This window comes from Oncorhynchus keta, chromosome 13 (genome assembly GCF_023373465.1).
Source record: "Oncorhynchus keta strain PuntledgeMale-10-30-2019 chromosome 13, Oket_V2, whole genome shotgun sequence".
In the NCBI taxonomy this organism is placed as follows: Eukaryota; Metazoa; Chordata; class Actinopteri; order Salmoniformes; family Salmonidae; genus Oncorhynchus; species Oncorhynchus keta.
The window spans coordinates 10,467,036-10,492,055 of record NC_068433.1 but is presented as its reverse complement, the minus strand read 5'-3'; the positions used below and the strand labels follow the sequence as shown (position 1 = coordinate 10,492,055).

At 56.0% G+C, this 25,020-nt stretch overlaps 1 protein-coding gene and 1 long non-coding RNA gene across 6 annotated transcripts in view; both read left to right on the top strand.

Annotated features, from left to right (window-relative positions):
* Positions 1-25,020, top strand: part of LOC118377458 (lymphocyte antigen 75-like) — a 174,786-nt gene that overhangs the window by 9,432 nt on the left and 140,334 nt on the right. The window lies entirely within an intron of this gene.
* LOC127906698 (uncharacterized) lies at positions 3,809-9,667 on the top strand. Of its 5 annotated transcripts, none has more exons than XR_008062451.1 (3): positions 3,809-3,988; positions 8,846-8,938; positions 9,535-9,667. It is a non-coding gene; the product is annotated as an uncharacterized LOC127906698 (long non-coding RNA). The 5 variants fall into 5 exon arrangements; XR_008062454.1 differs by lacking the exon at positions 3,809-3,988 and adding an exon at positions 4,636-4,752; XR_008062453.1 differs by lacking the exon at positions 3,809-3,988 and adding an exon at positions 4,760-4,876.

Here is a 25,020-nt window from a genome sequence, read left to right as displayed (position 1 = left end):
GAAAACCCAATGAAACAGGAGATGGAGTGCAGAGCACCCAATGACAGAGGAGAGAGAGGTCAAAGAACCCAATGACAGAAGAGAGGGAGGGCAGAGCACCCAATGAGAGAGGAGAGAGAGGTCAAAGAACCCAATGACAGAAGAGAGTGAGGGCAAAGAACCCAATGACAGAGGAGAGTGAGGGCAAAGAACCCAATGACAGAGGAGAGGGAGGTCAGAGTGAGGGCAGAGCACCCAACTACAGGGGAGAGGGAGGGCAGAGCACCCAATGACAGAAGAGAGTGAGGGCAAAGAACCCAATGACAGAGGAGAGGGAGGTCAGAGTGAGGGCAGAGCACCCAACTACAGGGGAGAGGGAGGGCAGAGCACCCAATGACAGAAGAGAGTGAGGGCAAAGAACCCAATGACAGAAGAGAGTGAGGGCAAAGAACCCAATGACAGAGGAGAGGGAGGTCAGAGTGAGGGCAGAGCACCCAACTACAGGGGAGAGGGAGGGCAGAGCACCCAATGACAGAAGAGAGTGAGGGCAAAGAACCCAATGACAGAGGAGAGGGAGGTCAGAGTGAGGGCAGAGCACCCAATGACAGAAGAGAGTGAGGGCAAAGAACCCAATGACAGAGGAGAGGGAGGTCAGAGTGAGGGCAGAGCACCCAACTACAGGGGAGAGGGAGGGCAGAGCACCCAATGACAGAAGAGAGTGAGGGCAAAGAACCCAATGACAGAGGAGAGGGAGGTCAGAGTGAGGGCAGAGCACCCAATGACAGAAGAGAGTGAGGGCAAAGAACCCAATGACAGAGGAGAGGGAGGTCAGAGTGAGGGCAGAGCACCCAACTACAGGGGAGAGGGAGGGCAGAGCACCCAACTACAGGGGAGAGGGAGGGCAGAGCACCCAATGACAGAGGAGAGGGAGGTCAGAGCACCCAATGACAGAGGAGAGGGAGGTCAGAGAACCCAACTACAGAGGAGAGGGAGGTCAGAGAACCCAACTACAGGGGAGAGGGAGGTCAGAGCACCCAATGACAGAGGAGAGGGAGGTCAGAGCACCCAACTACAGGGGAGAGGGAGGTCAGAGCACCCAATGACAGAGGAGAGGGAGGTCAGAGAACCCAACTACAGGGGAGAGGGAGGTCAGAGCACCCAACTACAGAGGAGAGGGAGGTCAGAGAACCCAACTACAGGGGAGAGGGAGGTCAGAGCACCCAATGACAGAGGAGAGGGAGGTCAGAGCACCCAATGACAGAGGAGAGGGAGGTCAGAGCACCCAATGACAGAGGAGAGGGAGGGTATAGCACCCAATGACAGAGGAGAGGGAGGTCAGAGCACCCAATGACAGAGGAGAGGGAGGGTATAGCACCCAATGACAGAGGAGAGGGAGGTCAGAGCACCCATGACAGAGGAGAGGGAGGTCAGAGCACCCAATGACAGAGGAGAGGGAGGGAGGAGCTCCCAATGACAGAGGAGAGGGAGGGTAGAGCACCCAATGACAAGAGAGGGAGGTCAGAGCACCCAACTGACAGAGGAGAGGGAGGGTATAGCACCCAATGACAGAGGAAAGGGAGGTCAGAGCACCCAATGACAGAGGAGAGGGAGGGCAGAGCACCCAATGACAGAGGAGAGGGCAGGTCAGAGCACCCAATGACAGAGGAGAGGGAGTCAGAGCACCCAACGACAGAGGAGAGGGAGGTCAGAGCACCCAATGACAGAGGAGAGGGAGGGCAGAGCACCCAATGACAGAGGAGAGGGAGGTCAGAGCACCCAATGACAGAGGAGAGGGAGGTCAGAGCACCCAATGACAGAGGAGAGGGAGGGCAGAGCACCCAATGACAGAGGAGAGGGAGGGCAGAGCACCCAATGACAGAGGAGAGGGAGGTCAGAGCACCTAATGACAGAGGAGAGGGAGGGCAGAGCACCCAATGACAGAGGAGAGGGAGGGCAGAGCACCCAATGACAGAGGAGAGGGAGGGCAGAGCACCCAATGACAGAGGAGAGGGAGGGCAGAGCACCCAATGACAGAGGAGAGGGAGGGCAGAGCACCCAATGACAGAGAGGGAGGTCAGAGCACCCAATGACAGAGGAGAGTGAGGGCAGAGGACCCAATGACAGAGGAGAGAGAGGTCAGAGCACCCAATGACAGAGGAGGAGGGGGAGGGCAGAGCACCCAATGACAGAGGAGAGGGAGGGCAGAGCACCCAATGACAGAGGAGAGGGAGGGCAGAGCACCCAATGACAGAGGAGAGGGAGGGCAGAGCACCCAATGACAGAGGAGAGGGAGGGCAGAGCACCCAATGACAGAGGAGGGGGAGGGCAGAGCACCCAATGACAGAGGAGAGGGAGGGCAGAGCACCCAATGACAGAGGAGAGGGAGGGCAGAGCACCCAATGACAGAGGAGAGGGAGGGCAGAGAACCCAATGACAGAGGAGAGGGAGGGCAGAGCACCCAATGACAGAGGAGAGGGAGGGCAGAGCACCCAATGACAGAGGAGAGGGAGGGCAGAGCACCCAATGACAGAGGAGAGGGAGGGCAGAGCACCCAATGACAGAGGAGAGGGAGGGCAGAGCACCCAATGACAGAGGAGAGGGAGGGCAGAGCACCCAATGACAGAGGAGATGGAGTGCAGAGCACCCAATGACAGAGGAGAGGGAGGGCAGAGCACCCAATGACAGAGGAGAGGGAGGGCAGAGCACCCAATGACAGAGGAGAGGGAGGGCAGAGCACCCAATGACAGAGGAGAGGGAGGTCAGAGCACCCAATGACAGAGGAGAGGGAGGGCAGAGCACCCAATGACAGAGGAGAGGGAGGGCAGAGCACCCAATGACAGAGGAGAGGGAGGGCAGAGCACCCAATGACAGAGGAGAGGGAGGGCAGAGCACCCAATGACAGAGGAGAGGGAGGTCAGAGCACCCAATGACAGAGGAGAGGGAGGTCAGAGCACCCAATGACAGAGGAGAGGGAGGTCAGAGCACCCAATGACAGAGGAGAGGGAGGTCAGAGCACCCAATGACAGAGGAGAGGGAGGTCAGAGCACCCAATGACAGAGGAGAGGGAGGTCAGAACACCCAATGACAGAGGAGAGGGAGGTCAGAGCACCCAATGACAGAGGAGAGGGAGGTCAGAGCACCCAATGACAGAGGAGAGGGAGGTCAGAGCACCCAATGACAGAGGAGAGGGAGGTCAGAGCACCCAATGACAGAGGAGAGGGAGGTCAGAGCACCCAATGACAGAGGAGAGGGAGGTCAGAGCACCCAATGACAGAGGAGAGGGAGGTCAGAGCACCCAATGACAGAGGAGAGGGAGGGCAGAGCACCCAATGACAGAGGAGAGGGAGGGCAGAGCACCCAATGACAGAGGAGGGAGGGAGGGACAGAGGGAGGGCCACAATGACAGAGGAGAGGGAGGGCAGAGCACCCAATGACAGAGGAGAGGGAGGGCAGAGCACCCAATGACAGAGGAGAGGGAGGGCAGAGCACCCAATGACAGAGGAGAGGGAGGTCAGAGCACCCAATGACAGAGGAGGAGGGAGGTCAGAGCACCCAATGACAGAGGAGAGGGAGGGAGGCAGAGCACCCAATGACAGAGGAGAGGGAGGTCAGAGCACCCAATGACAGAGGAGAGGGAGGTCAGAGCACCCAATGACAGAGGAGAGGGAGGTCAGAGCACCCAATGACAGAGGAGAGGGAGGTCAGAGCACCCAATGACAGAGGAGAGGGAGGTCAGAGCACCCAATGACAGAGGAGAGGGAGGGCAGAGCACCCAATGACAGAGGAGAGGGAGGCAGAGCACCCAATGACAGAGGAGAGGGAGGGCAGAGCACCCAATGACAGAGGAGAGGGAGGTCAGAGCACCCAATGACAGAGGAGAGGGAGGTCAGAGCACCCAATGACAGAGGAGAGGGAGGGCAGAGCACCCAATGACAGAGGAGAGGGAGGTCAGAGCACCCAATGACAGAGGAGAGGGAGGTCAGAGCACCCAATGACAGAGGAGAGGGAGGTCAGAGCACCCAATGACAGAGGAGAGGGAGGGCAGAGCACCCAATGACAGAGGAGAGGGAGGTCAGAGCACCCAATGACAGAGGAGAGGGAGGGCAGAGCACCCAATGACAGAGGAGAGGGAGGGCAGAGCACCCAATGACAGAGGAGAGGGAGGGCAGAGCACCCAATGACAGAGGAGAGGGAGGGCAGAGCACCCAATGACAGAGGAGAGGGAGGGCAGAGCACCCAATGACAGAGGAGAGGGGGGGCAGAGCACCCAATGACAGAGGAGAGGGAGGGCAGAGCACCCAATGACAGAGGAGAGGGAGGGCAGAGCACCCAATGACAGAGGAGAGGGAGGTCAGAGCACCCAATGACAGAGGAGAGGGAGGGGAGGTCAGAGCACCCAATGACAGAGGAGAGGGAGGGCAGAGCACCCAATGACAGAGGAGAGGGAGGGCAGAGCACCCAATGACAGAGGAGAGGGAGGGCAGAGTGAGGGCAGAGGGCACCCAATGACAGAGGAGAGGGAGGGGGCAGAGCACCCAATGACAGGGGAGAGGGAGGTCAGAGCACCCAATGACAGAGGAGAGGGAGGTCAGAGCACCCAATGACAGAGGAGAGGGAGGTCAGAGAACCCAATGACAGAGGAGAGGGAGGTCAGAGCACCCAATGACAGAGGAGAGGGAGGGCAGAGCACCCAATGACAGAGGAGAGGGAGGTCAGAGCACCCAATGACAGAGGAGAGGGAGGTCAGAGCACCCAATGACAGAGGAGAGGGAGGTCAGAGCACCCAATGACAGAGGAGAGGGAGGGCAGAGCACCCAATGACAGAGGAGAGGGAGGTCAGAGCACCCAATGACAGAGGAGAGGGAGGTCAGAGCACCCAATGACAGAGGAGAGGGAGGTCAGAGCACCCAATGACAGAGGAGAGGGAGGGCAGAGCACCCAATGACAGAGGAGACAGAGGGAGGGTCAGAGCACCCAATGACAGAGGAGAGGGAGGTCAGAGCACCCAATGACAGAGGAGAGGGAGGTCAGAGCACCCAATGACAGAGGAGAGGGAGGGCAGAGCACCCAATGACAGAGGAGAGGGAGGTCAGAGCACCCAATGACAGAGGAGAGGGAGGTCAGAGCACCCAATGACAGAGGAGAGGGAGGTCAGAGCACCCAACTACAGAGGAGAGGGAGGTCAGAGAACCCAATGACAGAGGAGAGGGAGGTCAGAGCACCCAATGACAGAGGAGAGGGAGGTCAGAGCACCCAATGACAGAGGAGAGGGAGGTCAGAGCACCCAATGACAGAGGAGAGGGAGGTCAGAGCACCCAATGACAGAGGAGAGGGAGGTCAGAGCACCCAATGACAGAGGAGAGGGAGGTCAGAGCACCCAATGACAGAGGAGAGGGAGGTCAGAGCACCCAATGACAGAGGAGAGGGAGGGTATAGCACCCAATGACAGAGGAGAGGGAGGTCAGAGCACCCAATGACAGAGGAGAGGGAGGGTAGAGCACCCAATGACAGAGGAGAGGGAGGTCAGAGCACCCAATGACAGAGGAGAGGGAGGGTAGAGCACCCAATGACAGAGGAGAGGGAGGGCAGAGCACCCAATGACAGAGGAGAGGGAGGTCAGAGCACCCAATGACAGAGGAGAGGGAGATCAGCACCCAATGACAGAGGAGAGGGAGGTCAGAGCACCCAATGACAGAGGAGAGGGAGGGCAGAGCACCCAATGACAGAGGAGAGGGAGGTCAGAGCACCCAATGACAGAGGAGAGGGAGGTCAGAGCACCCAATGACAGAGGAGAGGGGAGGGTAGCACCCAATGACAGAGGAGAGGGAGGTCAGAGCACCCAATGACAGAGGAGAGGGAGGGCAGAGCACCCAATGACAGAGGAGAGGGAGGTCAGAGCACCCAATGACAGAGGAGAGGGAGGTCAGAGCACCCAATGACAGAGGAGAGGGAGGTCAGAGCACCCAATGACAGAGGAGAGGGAGGGTATAGCACCCAATGACAGAGGAGAGGGAGGTCAGAGCACCCAACTACAGAGGAGAGGGAGGGTATAGCACCCAATGACAGAGGAGAGGGAGGTCAGAGCACCCAATGACAGAGGAGAGGGAGGGCAGAGCACCCAATGACAGAGGAGAGGGAGGTCAGAGCACCCAATGACAGAGGAGATGGAGTGCAGAGCACCCAATGACAGAGGAGAGGGAGGTCAGAGCACCCAATGACAGAGGAGAGGGAGGGCAGAGCACCCAATGACAGAGGAGAGGGAGGTCAGAGCACCCAATGACAGAGGAGAGGGCGGTCAGAGAGCACCCAATGACAGAGGAGAGGGAGGGCAGGGCACCCAATGACAGAGGAGAGGGAGGGCAGAGCACCCAATGACAGAGGAGAGGGAGGTCAGAGCACCCAATGACAGAGGAGAGGGAGGTCAGAGCACCCAATGACAGAGGAGAGGGAGGTCAGAGCACACCCAATGACAGAGGAGAGGGAGGTCAGAGCACCCAATGACAGAGGAGAGGGAGGTCAGAGCACCCAATGACAAGACAGAGAGGGAGGGCAGAGCACCCAATGAGAGGGAGGGCAGAGCACCCAATGACAGAGGAGAGGGAGGGCAGAGCACCCAATGACAGAGGAGAGGGAGGGCAGAGCACCCAATGACAGAGGAGAGGGAGGGCAGAGCACCCAATGACAGAGGAGAGGGAGGGCAGAGCACCCAATGACAGAGGAGAGGGAGGGCAGAGCACCCAATGACAGAGGAGAGGGAGGGCAGAGCACCCAATGACAGAGGAGAGGGAGGGCAGAGCACCCAATGACAGAGGAGAGGGAGGTCAGAGCACCCAATGACAGAGGAGAGGGAGGTCAGAGCACCCAATGACAGAGGAGAGGGAGGTCAGAGCACCCAATGACAGAGGAGAGGGAGGGCAGAGCACCCAATGACAGAGGAGAGGGAGGTCAGAGCACCCAATGACAGAGGAGAGGGAGGACAGAGCACCCAATGACAGAGGAGAGGAGAGGTCAGAGCACCCAATGACAGAGGAGAGGGAGGGCAGAGCACCCAATGACAGAGGAGAGGGAGGGCAGAGCACCCAATGACAGAGGAGAGGGAGGGCAGAGCACCCAATGACAGAGGAGAGGGAGGTCAGAGCACCCAATGACAGAGGAGAGGGAGGGCAGAGCACCCAATGACAGAGGAGAGGGAGGTCAGAGCACCCAATGACAGAGGAGAGGGAGGTCAGAGCACCCAATGACAGAGGAGAGGGAGGTCAGAGCACCCAATGACAGAGGAGAGGGAGGGCAGAGCACCCAATGACAGAGGAGAGGGAGTGCAGAGCACCCAATGACAGAGGAGAGGGAGGGCAGAGCACCCAATGACAGAGGAGAGGGAGGTCAGAGCACCCAATGACAGAGGAGAGGGAGGTCAGAGCACCCAATGACAGAGGAGAGGGAGGTCAGAGCACCCAATGACAGAGGAGAGGGAGGTCAGAGCACCCAATGACAGAGGAGAGGGAGGTCAGAGCACCCAATGACAGAGGAGAGGGAGGTCAATGACAGAGGAGAGGGAGGTCACCCAATGACAGAGGAGATGGAGTGCAGAGCACCCAATGACAGAGGAGAGGGAGGGCAGAGCACCCAATGACAGAGGAGAGGGAGGGCAGAGCACCCAATGACAGAGGAGAGGGAGGGCAGAGCACCCAATGACAGAGGAGAGGGAGGTCAGAGCACCCAATGACAGAGGAGAGGGAGGGCAGAGCACCCAATGACAGAGGAGAGGGAGGTCAGAGGACAGAGGAGAGGGAGGTCAGAGCACCCAATGACAGAGGAGAGGGAGGTCAGAGCACCCAATGACAGAGGAGAGGGAGGGCAGAGCACCCAATGACAGAGGAGAGGGAGGGCAGAGCACCCAATGACAGAGGAGAGGAGGGCAGAGCACCCAATGACAGAGGAGAGGGAGGTCAGAGCACCCAATGACAGAGGAGAGGGAGGTCAGAGCACCCAATGACAGAGGAGAGGGAGGGCAGAGCAGACAGAGGAGAGGGAGGTCAGAGCACCCAATGACAGAGGAGAGGGAGGTCAGAGCACCCAATGACAGAGGAGAGGGAGGGCAGAGCACCCAATGACAGAGGAGAGGAGGGCAGAGCACCAATGACAGAGGAGAGGGAGGGCAGAGCACCCAATGACAGAGGAGAGGGAGGGCAGAGCACCCAATGACAGAGGAGAGGGAGGGCAGAGCACCCAATGACAGAGGAGAGGGAGGGCAGAGCACCCAATGACAGAGGAGAGGGAGGGCAGAGCACCCAATGACAGAGGAGAGGGAGGGCAGAGCACCCAATGACAGAGGAGAGGCACCCAATGACAGAGGAGAGGGAGGGCAGAGCACCCAATGACAGAGGAGAGGGAGGAGCAGAGCACAGAGCACCCAATGACAGAGGAGAGGGAGGGCAGAGCACCCAATGACAGAGGAGAGGGAGGGCAGAGCACCCAATGACAGAGGAGAGGGAGGGCAGAGCACCCAATGACAGAGGAGAGGGAGGGCAGAGCACCCAATGACAGAGGAGAGGGAGGGCAGAGCACCCAATGACAGAGGAGAGGGAGGGCAGAGCACCCAATGACAGAGGAGAGGGAGGGCAGAGCACCCAATGACAGAGGAGAGGGAGGGCAGAGCACCCAATGACAGAGGAGAGGGAGGGCAGAGCACCCAATGACAGAGGAGAGGGAGGTCAGGTCAATGACAGAGGAGAGCAGAGCACCAATGACAGAGGAGAGGGAGGTCAGAGCACCCAATGACAGAGGAGGGAGGGAGGGAGAGGGAGGTCAGAGCACCCAATGACAGAGGAGAGGGAGGTCAGAGCACCCAATGACAGAGGAGAGGGAGGTCAGAGCACCCAATGACAGAGGAGAGGGAGGGCAGAGCACCCCTTGACAGAGGAGATGGAGTGCAGAGCACCCAATGACAGAGGAGAGGGAGGTCAGACCACCCAATGACAGAGGAGAGGGAGGTCAGAGCACCCAATGACAGAGGAGAGGGAGGTCAGAGCACCCAATGACAGAGGAGAGGGAGGTCAGAGCACCCAATGACAGAGGAGAGGGAGGTCAGAGCACCCAATGACAGAGGAGAGGAGGTCAGAGCACCCAATGACAGAGGAGAGGACAGAGGAGAGGGAGCAGAGCCCAATGACAGAGGAGAGGGAGGGCAGAGCACCCAATGACAGAGGAGAGGGAGGTCAGAGCACCCAATGACAGAGGAGAGGGAGGTCAGAGCACCCAATGACAGAGGAGAGGGAGGTCAGAGCACCCAATGACAGAGGAGAGGGAGGTCAGAGCACCCAATGACAGAGGAGAGGGAGGGCAGAGCACCCAATGACAGAGGAGAGGGAGGGCAGAGCACCCAATGACAGAGGAGAGGGAGGGCAGAGCACCCAATGACAGAGGAGAGGGAGGGCAGAGCACCCAATGACAGAGGAGAGGGAGGGCAGAGCACCCAATGACAGAGGAGAGGGAGGGCAGAGCACCCAATGACAGAGGAGAGGGAGGGCAGAGCACCCAATGACAGAGGAGAGGGAGGGCAGAGCACCTAATGACAGAGGAGAGGGAGGGCAGAGCACCCAATGACAGAGGAGAGGGAGGGCAGAGCACCCAATGACAGAGGAGAGGGAGGTCAGAGCACCCAATGACAGAGGAGAGGGAGGTCAGAGCACCCAATGACAGAGGAGAGGGAGGTCAATGACAGAGCAGAGCACCAATGACAGAGGAGAGGGAGGAGGTCAGAGCACCCAATGACAGAGGAGAGGGAGGTCAGAGCACCCAATGACAGAGGAGAGGGAGGTCAGAGCACCCAATGACAGAGGAGAGGGAGGGCAGAGCACCCAATGACAGAGGAGAGGGAGTCAGAGCACCCAATGACAGAGGAGAGGGAGGGCAGAGCACCCAATGACAGAGGAGAGGGAGGGCAGAGCACCCAATGACAGAGGAGAGGGAGGTCAGAGCACCCAATGACAGAGGAGAGGGAGGTCAGAGCACCCAATGACAGAGGAGAGGGAGGGCAGAGCACCCAATGACAGAGGAGAGGGAGGGCAGAGCACCCAATGACAGAGGAGAGGGAGGGCAGAGCACCCAATGACAGAGGATGACAAGAGAGGAGAGGGAGCAGAGCACCAATGACAGAGGAGAGGGAGGGCAGAGCACCCAATGACAGAGGAGAGGGAGGGCAGAGCACCCAATGACAGAGGAGAGGGAGGGCAGAGCACCTAATGACAGAGGAGAGGGAGGGCAGAGCACCCAATGACAGAGGAGAGGGAGGGGGAGGGCAGCACCCAATGACAGAGGAGAGGGAGGGCAGAGCACCCAATGACAGAGGAGAGGGAGGTCAGAGCACCCAATGACAGAGGAGAGGGAGGTCAGAGCACCCAATGACAGAGGAGAGGGAGGTCAGAGCACCCAATGACAGAGGAGAGGGAGGTCAGAGCACCCAATGACAGAGGAGAGGGAGGTCAGAGCACCCAATGACAGAGGAGAGGGAGGTCAGAGCACCCAATGACAGAGGAGAGGGAGGTCAGAGCACCCAATGACAGAGGAGAGGGAGGGCAGAGCACCCAATGACAGAGGAGAGGGAGGGCAGAGCACCCAATGACAGAGGAGAGGGAGGTCAGAGCACCCAATGACAGAGGAGAGGGAGGGCAGAGCACCCAATGACAGAGGAGGGAGGGAGACAGAGGAGAGGAGGGCAGAGCACCCAATGACAATGACAGAGGAGAGGGAGGGCAGAGCACCCAATGACAGAGGAGAGGGAGGGAGCAGAGCAGAGCACCCAATGACAGAGGAGAGGGAGGGCAGAGCACCCAATGACAGAGGAGAGGGAGGAGCACCCAGAGCACCCAATGACAGAGGAGAGGGAGAGCACCCAATGACAGAGGAGAGGGAGGGCAGAGCACCAATGACAGAGGAGAGGGAGGTCAGAGCACCCAATGACAGAGGAGAGGGAGGTCAGAGCACCCAATGACAGAGGAGAGGGAGGTCAGAGCACCCAATGACAGAGGAGAGGGAGAGCACCCAATGACAGAGGAGAGGGAGGGCAGAGCACCCAATGACAGAGGAGAGGGAGGTCAGAGCACCCAATGACAGAGGAGAGGGAGGGCAGAGCACCCAATGACAGAGGAGAGGGAGGGCAGAGCACCCAATGACAGAGGAGAGGGAGGTCAGAGCACCCAATGACAGAGGAGAGGGAGGTCAGAGCACCCAATGACAGAGGAGAGGGAGGTCAGAGCACCCAATGACAGAGGAGAGGGAGGGCAGAGCACCCAATGACAGAGGAGAGGGAGGTCAGAGCACCCAATGACAGAGGAGAGGGAGGTCAGAGCACCCAATGACAGAGGAGAGGGAGGTCAGAGCACCCAGAGGAGAGGGAGGGCAGAGCACCCAATGACAGAGGGAGGGGAGGTCAGAGCACCCAATGACAGAGGAGAGGGAGGTCAGAGCACCCAATGACAGAGGAGAGGGAGGTCAGAGCACCCAATGACAGAGGAGAGGGAGGTCAGAGCACCCAATGACAGAGGAGAGGGAGGTCAGAGCACCCAATGACAGAGGAGAGGGAGGGCAGAGCACCCAATGACAGAGGAGAGGGAGGGCAGAGCACCCAATGACAGAGGAGAGGGAGGGCAGAGCACCCAATGACAGAGGAGAGGGAGGTCAGAGCACCCAATGACAGAGGAGAGGGAGGTCAGAGCACCCAATGACAGAGGAGAGGGAGGTCAGAGCACCCAATGACAGAGGAGAGGGAGGGCAGAGCACCCAATGACAGAGGAGAGGGAGGTCAGAGCACCCAATGACAGAGGAGAGGGAGGTCAGAGCACCCAATGACAGAGGAGAGGGAGGTCAGAGCACCCAATGACAGAGGAGAGGGAGGGCAGAGCACCCAATGACAGAGGAGAGGGAGGGCAGAGCACCCAATGACAGAGGAGAGGGAGATCAGAGCACCCAATGACAGAGGAGAGGGAGGTCAGAGCACCCAATGACAGAGGAGAAGGTCAGAGCACCCAATGACAGAGGAGAGGGAGGGCAGAGCACCCAATGACAGAGGAGAGGGAGAGCACCCAATGACAGAGGAGAGGGAGGTCACACCAATGACAGAGGAGAGGGAGGAGGAGAGAGCACCCAATGACAGAGGAGAGGGAGGTCAGAGCACCCAATGACAGAGGAGAGGGAGGGCAGAGCACCCAATGACAGAGGAGAGGGAGGTCAGAGCACCCAATGACAGAGGAGAGGGAGGGCAGGCACCCAATGACAGAGGAGAGGGAGACAGAGCACCAATGACAGAGGAGGGAGGGCAGAGCACCCAATGACAGAGGAGAGGGAGGTCAGAGCACCCAATGACAGAGGAGAGGGAGGTCAGAGCACCCAATGACAGAGGAGAGGGAGGGCAGAGCACCCAATGACAGAGGAGAGGGAGGGACAGAGCACCCCCAATGACAGAGGAGAGGAGGTCAGAGCACCCAATGACAGAGGAGAGGGAGGTCAGAGCACCCAATGACAGAGGAGAGGAGAGAGGAGCACCCAATGACAGAGAGGGAGGGCAGAGCACCCATGACAGAGGAGAGGGAGGTCAGAGCACCCAATGACAGAGGAGAGGGAGGTCAGAGCACCCAATGACAGAGGAGAGGGAGGTCAGAGCACCCAATGACAGAGGAGAGGGAGGTCAGAGCACCCAATGACAGAGGAGAGGGAGGTCAGAGCACCCCAATGACAGAGGAGAGGGAGGGCAGAGCACCCAATGACAGAGGAGAGGGAGGGCAGAGCACCCAATGACAGAGGAGAGGGAGGGCAGAGCACCCAATGACAGAGGAGAGGGAGGGCAGAGCACCCAATGACAGAGGAGAGGGAGAGCACCCAATGACAGAGGAGAGGGAGGGCAGAGCACCCAATGACAGAGGAGAGGGAGGTCAGAGCACCCAATGACAGAGGAGAGGGAGGTCAGAGCACCCAATGACAGAGGAGAGGGAGGTCAGAGCACCCAATGACAGAGGAGAGGGAGGGCAGAGCACCCAATGACAGAGGAGAGGGAGGGCAGAGCACCCAATGACAGAGGAGAGGGAGGGCAGAGCACCCAATGACAGAGGAGAGGGAGGGCAGAGCACCCAATGACAGAGGAGAGGGAGGGCAGAGCACCCAATGACAGAGGAGAGGGAGGTCAGAGCACCCAATGACAGAGGAGAGGGAGGGCAGAGCACCCAATGACAGAGGAGAGGGAGGTCAGAGCACCCAATGACAGAGGAGAGGGAGGTCAGAGCACCCAATGACAGAGGAGAGGGAGGTCAGAGCACCCAATGACAGAGGAGAGGGAGGGCAGAGCACCCAATGACAGAGGAGAGGGGTCAGGGCACAGAGCACCCAATGACAGAGGAGAGGGAGGGGAGGGCAGAGCACCCAATGACAGAGGAGAGGGAGGGCAGGGAGCACCCAATGACAGAGGAGGGCAGGGAGGGAGAGAGCACACCAATGACAGAGGAGAGGGAGGTCAGAGCACCCAATGACAGAGGAGAGGGAGGTCAGAGCACCCAATGACAGAGGAGAGGGAGGTCAGAGCACCCAATGACAGAGGAGAGGGAGGTCAGAGCACCCAATGACAGAGGAGAGGGAGGTCAGAGCACCCAATGAGGAGAGGAGGTCAGAGGAGAGGAGAGGGAGGGCAGAGCACCCAATGACAGAGGAGAGGGAGGGCAGAGCACCCAATGACAGAGGAGAGGGAGGTCAGAGCACCCAATGACAGAGGAGAGGGAGGGCAGAGCACCCAATGACAGAGGAGAGGGAGGGCAGAGCACCCAATGACAGAGGAGAGGGAGGTCAGAGCACCCAATGACAGAGGAGAGGGAGGGCAGAGCACCCAATGACAGAGGAGAGGGAGGAGGGACAGAGCACAGAGCACCCAATGACAGAGGAGAGGGAGGTCAGAGCACCCAATGACAGAGGAGAGGGAGGTCAGAGCACCCAATGACAGAGCAGAGCCCAATGACAGAGGAGAGGGAGGTCAGAGCACCCAATGACAGAGGAGAGGGAGGTCAGAGCACCCAATGACAGAGGAGAGGGAGGGCAGAGCACCCAATGACAGAGGAGAGGGAGGTCAGAGCACCCAATGACAGAGGAGAGGGAGGTCAGAGCACCCAATGACAGAGGAGAGGGAGGGCAGAGCACCCAATGACAGAGGAGAGGGAGGTCAGAGCACCCAATGACAGAGGAGAGGGAGGTCAGAGCACCAATGACAGAGGAGGGAGGGAGGGCAGAGCACCCAATGACAGAGGAGAGGGAGGTCAGAGCACCCAATGACAGAGGAGAGGGAGGGCAGAGCACCCAATGACAGAGGAGAGGGAGGTCAGAGCACCCAATGACAGAGGAGAGGGAGGAGAGCAGAGCAGAGCACCAATGACAGAGGAGAGGGAGGGCAGAGCACCCAATGACAGAGGAGAGGGAGGTCAGAGCACCCAATGACAGAGGAGAGGGAGGTCAGAGCACCCAATGACAGAGGAGAGGCACCCAATGACAGAGGAGAGGGAGGGCAGAGCACCCAATGACAGAGGAGAGGGAGGTCAGAGCACCCAATGACAGAGGAGAGGGAGGTCAGAGCACCCAATGACAGAGGAGAGGGAGGTCAGAGCACCCAATGACAGAGGAGAGGGAGGGCAGAGCACCCAATGACAGAGGAGAGGGAGGGCAGAGCACCCAATGACAGAGGAGAGGGAGGGCAGAGCACCCAATGACAGAGGAGAGGGAGGGCAGAGCACCCAATGACAGAGGAGAGGGAGGTCAGAGCACCCAATGACAGAGGAGAGGGAGGGCAGAGCACCCAATGACAGAGGAGAGGGCAGAGCACCCAATGACAGAGGAGAGGGAGGGCAGAGCACCCAATGACAGAGGAGAGGGAGGTCAGAGCACCCAATGACAGAGGAGAGGGAGGGAGAGCACCCAATGACAGAGGAGAGGGAGGGCAGAGCACCCAATGACAGAGGAGAGACAGAGGAGAGGGAGGTCAGAGCACCCAATGACAGAGGAGAGGGAGGTCAGAGCACCCAACAGAGGAGAGGGAGGTGACAGACAGAGAGGGAGGGCAGAGCACCCAATGACAGAGGAGAGGGAGGTCAGAGCACCCAATGACAGAGGAGAGGGAGGTCAGAGCACCCAATGACAGAGGAGAGGGAGGTCAGAGCACCCAATGACAGAGGAGAGGGAGGGCAGAGCACCCAATGACAGAGGAGAGGGAGGGCAGAGCACCCAATGACAGAGGAGAGGGAGGGCAGAGCACCCAATGACAGAGGAGGGGAGGGCAGAGCACCCAATGACAGAGGAGAGGGAGGTCAGAGCACCCAATGACAGAGGAGAGGGAGGTCAGAGCACCCAATGACAGAGGAGAGGGAGGGCAGAGCACCCAATGACAGAGGAGAGGGAGGGCAGAGGACAGAGGAGAGGGAGGTCAGAGCACCCAATGACAGAGGAGAGGGAGGTCAGAGCACCCAATGACAGAGGAGAGGGAGGGGAGGGCAGAGCACCCAATGACAGAGGAGAGGGAGGAGCAGAGCACCCAATGACAGAGGAGAGGGAGGGCAGAGCACCCAATGACAGAGGAGAGGGAGGGCAGAGCACCCAATGACAGAGGAGAGGGAGGGCAGAGCACCCAATGACAGAGGAGAGGGAGGGCAGAGCACCCAATGACAGAGGAGAGGGAGGTCAGAGCACCCAATGACAGAGGAGAGGGAGGTCAGAGCACCCAATGACAGAGGAGAGGGAGGAGAGCACCCAGACAGAGGAGAGGGAGGTCAGAGCACCCAATGACAGAGGAGAGGGAGGTCAGAGCACCCAATGACAGAGGAGAGGGAGGGCAGAGCACCCAATGACAGAGGAGAGGGAGGTCAGAGCACCCAATGACAGAGGAGAGGGAGGGCAGAGCACCCAATGACAGAGGAGAGGGAGGGCAGAGCACCCAATGACAGAGGAGAGGGAGGTCAGAGCACCCAATGACAGAGGAGAGGGAGGTCAGAGCACCCAATGACAGAGGAGAGGGAGGTCAGAGCACCCAATGACAGAGGAGAGGGAGGTCAGAGCACCCAATGACAGAGGAGAGGGAGGGCAGAGCACCCAATGACAGAGGAGAGGGAGGGCAGAGCACCCAATGACAGAGGAGAGGGAGGGCAGAGCACCCAATGACAGAGGAGAGGGAGGGCAGAGCACCCAATGACAGAGGAGAGGGAGGGCAGAGCACCCAATGACAGAGGAGAGGGAGGGACAGAGCACCCAATGACAGAGGAGAGGAGGGCAGAGCACCCAATGACAGAGGAGAGGGAGGGCAGAGCACCCAATGACAGAGGAGAGGGAGGTCAGAGCACCCAATGACAGAGGAGAGGGAGGTCAGAGCACCCAATGACAGAGGAGAGGGAGGTCAGAGCACCCAATGACAGAGGAGAGGGAGGGCAGAGCACCCAATGACAGAGGAGAGAGGAGAGAGGGAGGGCAGAGCACCCAATGACAGAGGAGAGGGAGGGCAGAGCACCCAATGACAGAGGAGAGGGAGGGCAGAGCACCCAATGACAGAGGAGAGGAGGGCAGAGCACCCAATGACAGAGGAGAGGAGGTCAGAGCACCCAATGACAGAGGAGAGGGAGGTCAGAGCACCCAATGACAGAGGAGAGGGAGGTCAGAGCACCCAATGACAGAGGAGAGGGAGGGCAGAGCACCCAATGACAGAGGAGAGGGAGGTCAGAGCACCCAATGACAGAGGAGAGGGAGGGCAGAGCACCCAATGACAGAGGAGAGGGAGGTCAGAGCACAGAGCACCCAATGACAGAGGAGAGGGAGGTCAGAGCACCAATGACAGAGGAGAGGGAGGTCAGAGCACCCAATGACAGAGGAGAGGGAGGTCAGAGCACCCAATGACAGAGGAGAGGGAGGTCAGAGCACCCAATGACAGAGGAGAGGGAGGGCAGAGCACCCAATGACAGAGGAGAGGGAGGGCAGAGCACCCAATGACAGAGGAGAGGGAGGGCAGAGACACCCAATGACAGAGGAGAGGGAGAGGACAGAGCACCCAATGACAGAGGAGAGGGAGGGCAGAGCACCCAATGACAGAGGAGAGGGAGGGCAGAGCACCCAATGACAGAGGAGAGTGAGGGCAGAGGACCCAATGACAGAGGAGAGAGAGGTCAGAGCACCCAATGACAGAGGAGGAGGGAGGGCAGAGCACCCAATGACAGAGGAGAGGGAGGGCAGAGCACCCAATGACAGAGGAGAGGGAGGGCAGAGCACCCAATGACAGAGGAGAGGGAGGGCAGAGCACCCAATGACAGAGGAGAGGGAGGTCAGAGCACCCAATGACAGAGGAGAGGGAGGTCAGAGCACCCAATGACAGAGGAGAGGGAGGTCAGAGCACCCAATGACAGAGGAGAGGGAGGTCAGAGCACCCAATGACAGAGGAGAGGGAGGGCAGAGCACCCAATGACAGAGGAGAGGGAGGGCAGAGCACCCAATGACAGAGGAGAGGGAGGGCAGAGCACCTAATGACAGAGGAGAGGAGGCACCCAATGACAGAGCACCCAATGACAGAGGAGAGGGAGGGCAGAGCACCCAATGACAGAGGAGAGGGAGAGGCACCCAATGACAGAGCACCCAATGACAGAGGAGAGGGAGGTCAGAGCACCCAATGACAGAGGAGAGGGAGGGCAGAGCACCCAATGACAGAGGAGAGGGAGGAGGACAGAGGAGAGGGAGGTCAGAGCACCCAATGACAGAGGAGAGGGAGGGCAGAGCACCCAATGACAGAGGAGAGGGAGGGCAGAGCACCCAATGACAGAGGAGAGGGAGGGCAGAGCACCCAATGACAGAGGAGAGGGAGGGCAGAGCACCCAATGACAGAGGAGAGGGAGGTCAGAGCACCCAATGACAGAGGAGAGGGAGGTCAGAGCACCCAATGACAGAGGAGAGGGAGGGCAGAGCACCCAATGACAGAGGAGAGGGAGGGCAGAGCACCCAATGACAGAGGAGAGGGAGGGCAGAGCACCCAATGACAGAGGAGAGGGAGGGCAGAGCACCCAATGACAGAGGAGAGGGAGGTCAGAGCACCCAATGACAGAGGAGAGGGAGGGCAGAGCACCCAATGACAGAGGAGAGGGAGGTCAGAGCACCCAATGACAGAGGAGAGGGAGGGCAGAGCACCCAATGACAGAGGAGAGGGAGGGCAGAGCACCCAATGACAGAGGAGAGGGAGGGCAGAGCACCCAATGACAGAGGAGAGGGAGGTCAGAGCACCCAATGACAGAGGAGAGGGAGGTCAGAGCACCCAATGACAGAGGAGAGGGAGGTCAGAGCACCCAATGACAGAGGAGAGGGAGGTCAGAGCACCCAATGACAGAGGAGGAGGGAGGAGGAGAGCACCCAATGACAGAGGAGAGGGAGGTCAGAGCACCCAATGACAGAGGAGAGGGAGGTCAGAGCACCCAATGACAGAGGAGAGGGAGGGCAGAGCACCCAATGACAGAGGAGAGGGAGGTCAGAGCACCCAAATGACAGAGGAGAGGGAGGGAGCACAGAGCACCCAATGACAGAGGAGAGGGAGGGCAGAGCACCCAATGACAGAGGAGAGGGAGGTCAGAGCACCCAATGACAGAGGAGAGGTAGGGCAGAGCACCCAATGACAGAGGAGAGGGAGGTCAGAGCACCCAATGACAGAGGAGAGGGAGGTCAGAGCACCCAATGACAGAGGAGAGGGAGGTCAGAGCACCCAATGACAGAGGAGAGGGAGGGCAGAGCACCCAATGACAGAGGAGAGGGAGGGCAGAGCACCCAATGACAGAGGAGAGGGAGGCACCCAATGACAGAGCACCCAATGACAGAGGAGAGGGAGGACAGAGCACCCAATGACAGAGGAGAGGGAGGGCAGAGCACCCAATGACAGAGGAGGGAGGGAGGTCAGAGCACCCAATGACAGAGGAGAGGAGGGCAGAGCACCCAATGACAGAGGAGAGGGAGTCAGAGCACCCAATGACAGAGGAGAGGGAGGTCAGAGCACCCAATGACAGAGGAGAGGGAGGGCAGAGCACCCAATGACAGAGGAGAGGGAGTGCAGAGCACCCAATGACAGAGGAGAGGGAGGGCAGAGCACCCAATGACAGAGGAGGGGGCAGGACAGAGGAGAGGGAGGTCAGAGCACCCAATGACAGAGGAGAGGGAGGTCAGAGCACCCAATGACAGAGGAGAGGGAGGTCAGAGCACCCAATGACAGAGGAGAGGGAGGGCAGAGCACCCAATGACAGAGGAGAGGGAGGTCAGAGCACCCAATGACAGAGGAGAGGGAGGTCAGAGCACCCAATGACAGAGGAGAGGGAGGGCAGAGCACCCAATGACAGAGAGGAGAGGGACAGAGGAGAGGGAGGTCAGAGCACCCAATGACAGAGGAGAGGGAGGGCAGAGCACCCAATGACAGAGGAGAGGGAGGTCAGAGCACCCAATGACAGAGGAGAGGGAGGTCAGAGCACCCAATGACAGAGGAGAGGAGGGCAGAGCACCCAATGACAGAGGAGAGGGAGGTCAGAGCACCCAATGACAGAGAGAGGGGAGGTCAGAGCACCCAATGACAGAGGAGAGGGAGGTCAGAGCACCCAATGACAGAGGAGAGAGCACCCAATGAGAGGAGGGGAGGGCAGAGCACCCAATGACAGAGGAGAGGGAGGTCAGAGCACCCAATGACAGAGGAGAGGGAGGGCAGAGCACCCAATGACAGAGGAGAGGGAGGTCAGAGCACCCAATGACAGAGGAGAGGGAGGTCAGAGCACCCAATGACAGAGGAGAGAGAGGGCAGAGCACCCAATGACAGAGGAGAGGGAGGCAGAGCACCCAATGACAGAGGAGAGGGAGGTCAGAGCACCCAATGACAGAGGAGAGAGAGGGCAGAGCACCCAATGAAACAGGAGATGGAGTGCAGAGCACCCAATGACAGAGGAGAGGGAGGTCAGAGCACCCAATGACAGAGGAGAGGGAGGTCAGAGCACCCAATGACAGAGGAGAGGGAGGTCAGAGCACCCAATGACAGAGGAGAGAGGAGCACCCAATGACAGAGCACCCAATGACAGAGGAGAGGGAGGGCAGAGCACCCAATGACAGAGGAGATGGAGTGCAGAGCACCCAATGACAGAGGAGAGGGAGGTCAGAGCACCCAATGACAGAGGAGAGGGAGGTCAGAGCACCCAATGACAGAGGAGAGGAGGTCAGAGCACCCAATGACAGAGGAGAGGGAGGTCAGAGCACCCAATGACAGAGGAGAGGGAGGTCAGAGCACCCAATGACAGAGAGAGGAGGTCAGAGCACCCAATGACAGAGGAGAGGGTCAGAGACAGAGGAGAGGGGTCAGAGCACCCAATGACAGAGGAGAGGAGGTCAGAGCACCCAATGACAGAGGAGAGGGAGGTCAGAGCACCCAATGACAGAGGAGAGGGAGGTCAGAGCACCCAATGACAGAGGAGAGGGAGGTCAGAGCACCCAATGACAGAGGAGAGGGAGGTCAGAGCACCCAATGACAGAGGAGAGGGAGGTCAGAGCACCCAATGACAGAGGAGATGGAGTGCAGAGCACCCAATGAAACAGGAGATGGAGTGCAGAAATATTATGTACAAAGTAATAAAAAAAGGTCCTGAGTATATTGACCACCTCATGGTAATTTATCAGTTGTTTATCTTATTAATGTAATTGCTAAAGTAATGAATCAATTATAATATTTATGAGCCATAATTTCTGTAAAGTGTTTTCACATATGGCCCCGTTAAAAATAACTGATCTCAGTCCTGTTTAAAGTGAACTGTGGTAAAAAAAGAGCAACATAACTCTGTTCTCTTTGTATTCACTCTGCCCCTGGCTCTGAATGAGGACTCAACTCTTTGTATTCACTCTGCCACTGGCTCTGAATGAGGACTCAACTCTTTGTATTCACTCTGCCCCTGGCTCTGAATGAGGACTCAACTCTTTGTATTCACTCTGCCCCTGACTCTGAATGAGGACTCAACTCTTTGTATTCACTCTGCCCCTGGCTCTGAATGAGGACTCAACTCTTTGTATTCACTCTGCCCCTGGCTCTGAATGAGGACTCAACTCTTTGTATTCACTCTGCCCCTGGCTCTGAATGAGGACTCAACTCTTTGTATTCACTCTGCCCCTGGCTCTGAATGAGGACTCAACTCTTTGTATTCACTCTGCCCCTGGCTCTGAATGAGGACTCAACTCTTTGTATTCACTCTGCCCCTGGCTCTGAATGAGGACTCAACTCTTTGTATTCACTCTGCCCCTGGCTCTGAATGACGACTCAACTCTTTGTATTCACTCTGCCCCTGGCTCTGAATGAGGACTCAACTCTTTGTATTCACTCTGCCCCTGGCTCTGAATGAGGACTCAACTCTTTGTATTCACTCTGCCCCTGGCTCTGAATGAGGACTCAACTCTTTGTATTCACTCTGCCCCTGGCTCTGAATGAGGACTCAACTCTTTGTATTCACTCTGCCCCTGGCTCTGAATGAGGAATCAAGATATTTTTCCAACATTCACTCAATGCACCCTGGGATTTTACAAAGTGCAGGACAAGCCATTCAAACAGAATGTGTTATCAGACAGCTAGATAAACATCCTTACATTTAGAAAGATAATAGATACAGACATAATTATAATCAGAAGATAATAGATACAGACATAATTATAATCAGAAGATAATATTAACATGCACTGCACATTTCATTGCTAACAGAAATAATAGCAATAGAATAACTGCAGAATAACCGCAGAATAAATAATGATTTATTTGAAAATTGTACACCCAAGGTAGTCTACCGCCCCTCAACGATCCCTCACCAACCCAACAAATGCACATTGAACACCCACGCTGGACAAGAGTGGTCATGGATGCGTGTGTGTGTGTGTGTGTGTGTGTGTGTGTGTGTGTGTGTGTGTGTGTGTGTGTGTGTGTGTGTGTGTGTGTGTGTGTGTGTGTGTGTGTGTGTGTGTGTGTGTGTGTGTGTGTGTGTTTATGGATGCACCATGCTCTACAAACTGTGTTTATGGATGCGTGTGTGTGTGTGTGTGTGTGCGTGTTTGCACACCAGTGTGTACTGTATGTGAACAAATCCATAGATAATATGGTCAGAAACTGGGACACAGGTCTGTTTCTAGACTCCTGGAGATGGTCAGACCAGAATCATTTTTCTGTGACTTCCTCATTCAGTATCAATCTGGACTGATGCCCAGAGTTACTGGCACATTACACTGATCTGGCTACAGTAGATGACATGGAGGACCTGAACAGGCTGATGACCAGTTCAGTAGTTATAATTCCTGGTCTGGATTGGACTGAAGAAAGACTCCATGAAGTGGTCTCTGGCAGACATCCTTTCTATCTGAGTTCAGAAACTGGGACACTGGGACACCCCAAAATGGCAACTGTGATTAATGATGTACATCTGGTCTGTGGAACAACCCCCTGATGATGACCAGCATCACTTCATCTGTTATGATGGTGAGTGTTGACATACTAATGATGAAGCCTGTTCTAAGTGCTGGAGCTGCCATTGAGTTGAAACATAGACTCAAGAGAGCTTTAAGTTGTTAATCAGTTATTGATCTGTTATCAAATCAATGACAACATGTACTATAGATGATCAGTAGATGATATTTCACTGGATATTTGTATTGATTATTACATTTGACTTTTGAAAAACAACTAACAGTAATTCAGAAAAGACATAGATGCTCTGGTCTGGGTCAACATAGTCTGTTGTAGATGACCTCCTCTCTGTCTTAATTCAGGAGAACAAGACCTCTGGGATCACTAGAAGTCTGTTCCTGTGGATGACTGTTTCTCTCCTGGAGATGGTCAGACCAGAGTGACTCCTCATTCAGAAACTGGCTGTCAGGACACCCTTCAACAAATCAGAGATACAACTGCACTCTGGTGTATTCTAATCCTTCTTCTGATTATTATTCTAAATGGATAAATAATCCCTGTGACTCCAACATTCCTTTCATCTGCTATGGTAAGTTACCATATTCTCCACCTGATCTACCTGATATAATGATGACAAGAGAACTCTAATTCCCCTATGATTCACTACTGTCATTGTGGGATTGTATTATCTTGTAGGTCCAGCTGTGGAGACCCCTGAGAAACCTCAACTGAAGAGACATGTGGTGAGAATGAAGATGACCCCAAAGGATCAAAATCTGAACCTCAGTGATCCTGCTGTTCAGGACTCCATCTTACAACAGGTGAGTTTCCCCCTGTTCATGAAGAACCAACCGGGTAATGATACAAACTGTATAGACCTCTTCTCTGGTCTGGGTCCTAGTCTGTTGTGGATGACCTCCTTTCAGGTCTGGGATCTAGTATGTTGTGGATGACCTCCTTTCAGGTCTGGGATCTAGTATGTTGTGGATGACCTCCTTTCAGGTCTGGGATCTAGTATGTTGTGGATGACCTCCTCTCTGGTCTGGTTCCTAGTGTGTTATGGATGAACTCCTCTCTGGTCTGGGTCCTAGTCTGATTGTGGACAACCTTCTACCCTGGCTGTGACCCCGCTCTCAAAGGGTGTCTCAGGGAGAGTGGGATGTCCAAAAACACATTTCCAAATTCACACATGGATATTAAAACACACTTGTACATGTGTGAAATAGGACAAATATAAGCCTCCTCTCCTCATAGAGTCAAAGGGTTGAAGTGATGAACGTCTCTGTATAGCAGGAAGGATTGGTAGTTGTAGATCTTCAGAATGACTATTACAGATTGAAATATTTTGGGTCTCTATATGGGTGTGTTTCTCCAGATAAGGAACAAGCTGAAGGAGCAGGGGTTACCTGCAGACACCAAAGTGACATGGAAAAAGCAGCCTGATGGGAAGGTCTTCCACAAGGAGGAAGAGGGGTCTCCCAAGAAAGAAAAGGAGGAGAAGAAGATGAAGAGGATGATGACAAAGGGAGAACTCTAATTATGTTAAATGTTCTCCTAACTTTTCTCTTTTTTAAATTTAGATTAATTATCTGTACTGGGATGTATTTTCTGAACCTAATTCAATGTGTTTTATTAATTAAATTGTTGAAGTATAAACATTAATAGTTTATCTTGATGTTTTTCTTGATAATTTTCTTGACTTGGTTGTTTTATTACAGGGTTTGTTCTCAAGACAGACGTTTCACACATCATGTCTGTAAATGAGTTATTTGTAGTTATGTTGATATTCAGGGCTGTGAAAGAGTATTTGCCTCCTTTCTAATTTGCTCAACTTTTACAGATTTAAGATGCTGAATGTTATCAGATCTTCAAAGAAAACAGAATATTAGATGAAGGGAACCTGAGTGAACAAGTAACACAACAATTACATACCTATTTAATTTATTTCATAAACAAAGTTATGTAACACCCAATGTTCATGTGTAAAATATTAATTGTCCCATTACACTCAATTACAGGTTGTCACACCTTTAGCTGCAATGACTCCAACCAAGCACTTCCTGAAGTTGTAGATCAGTATTTCACGTCACTGTGGAGCATTTTTGTCCCACTCTTCCACCTAGAACTGCTTAAACTCAGTGAGTTTTCAAGGATGAACTTTGAAGTTCTGCCACAACATCTCGAATGGGGTCATTAGGTCTGGACATTGACTGGGTCATTCAATACTACAAATGTGTTGCTTTTGAACCATTTTCATGTAGACTTTATTGTGTGTTTTGGATCAATGTCTTGCTGCATGACTCTCTTTAGCTCACAGACTGATGGCCTGACATCCTCCTGTAGAATTATCTTATACTGAGCAGATCTCATGGTTCCTTCTATTAAGGCAAGTCGTCCAGGTTCTGAGGCAGCAATGCATCCCCTTTACTGATGAATGCAGTGTTTGGTTTTTGCCAGGCAAAATGGGACCCATGTCATCTAAAAAAAATGTTGTTGAATTTTTACCCCTTTTTCTCCCCAATTTCGTGGTATCCAATCAGTTTTAGTAATTACTATCTTGTCTCATCGCTACAACTCCCGTACGGGCTCCGGAGAGA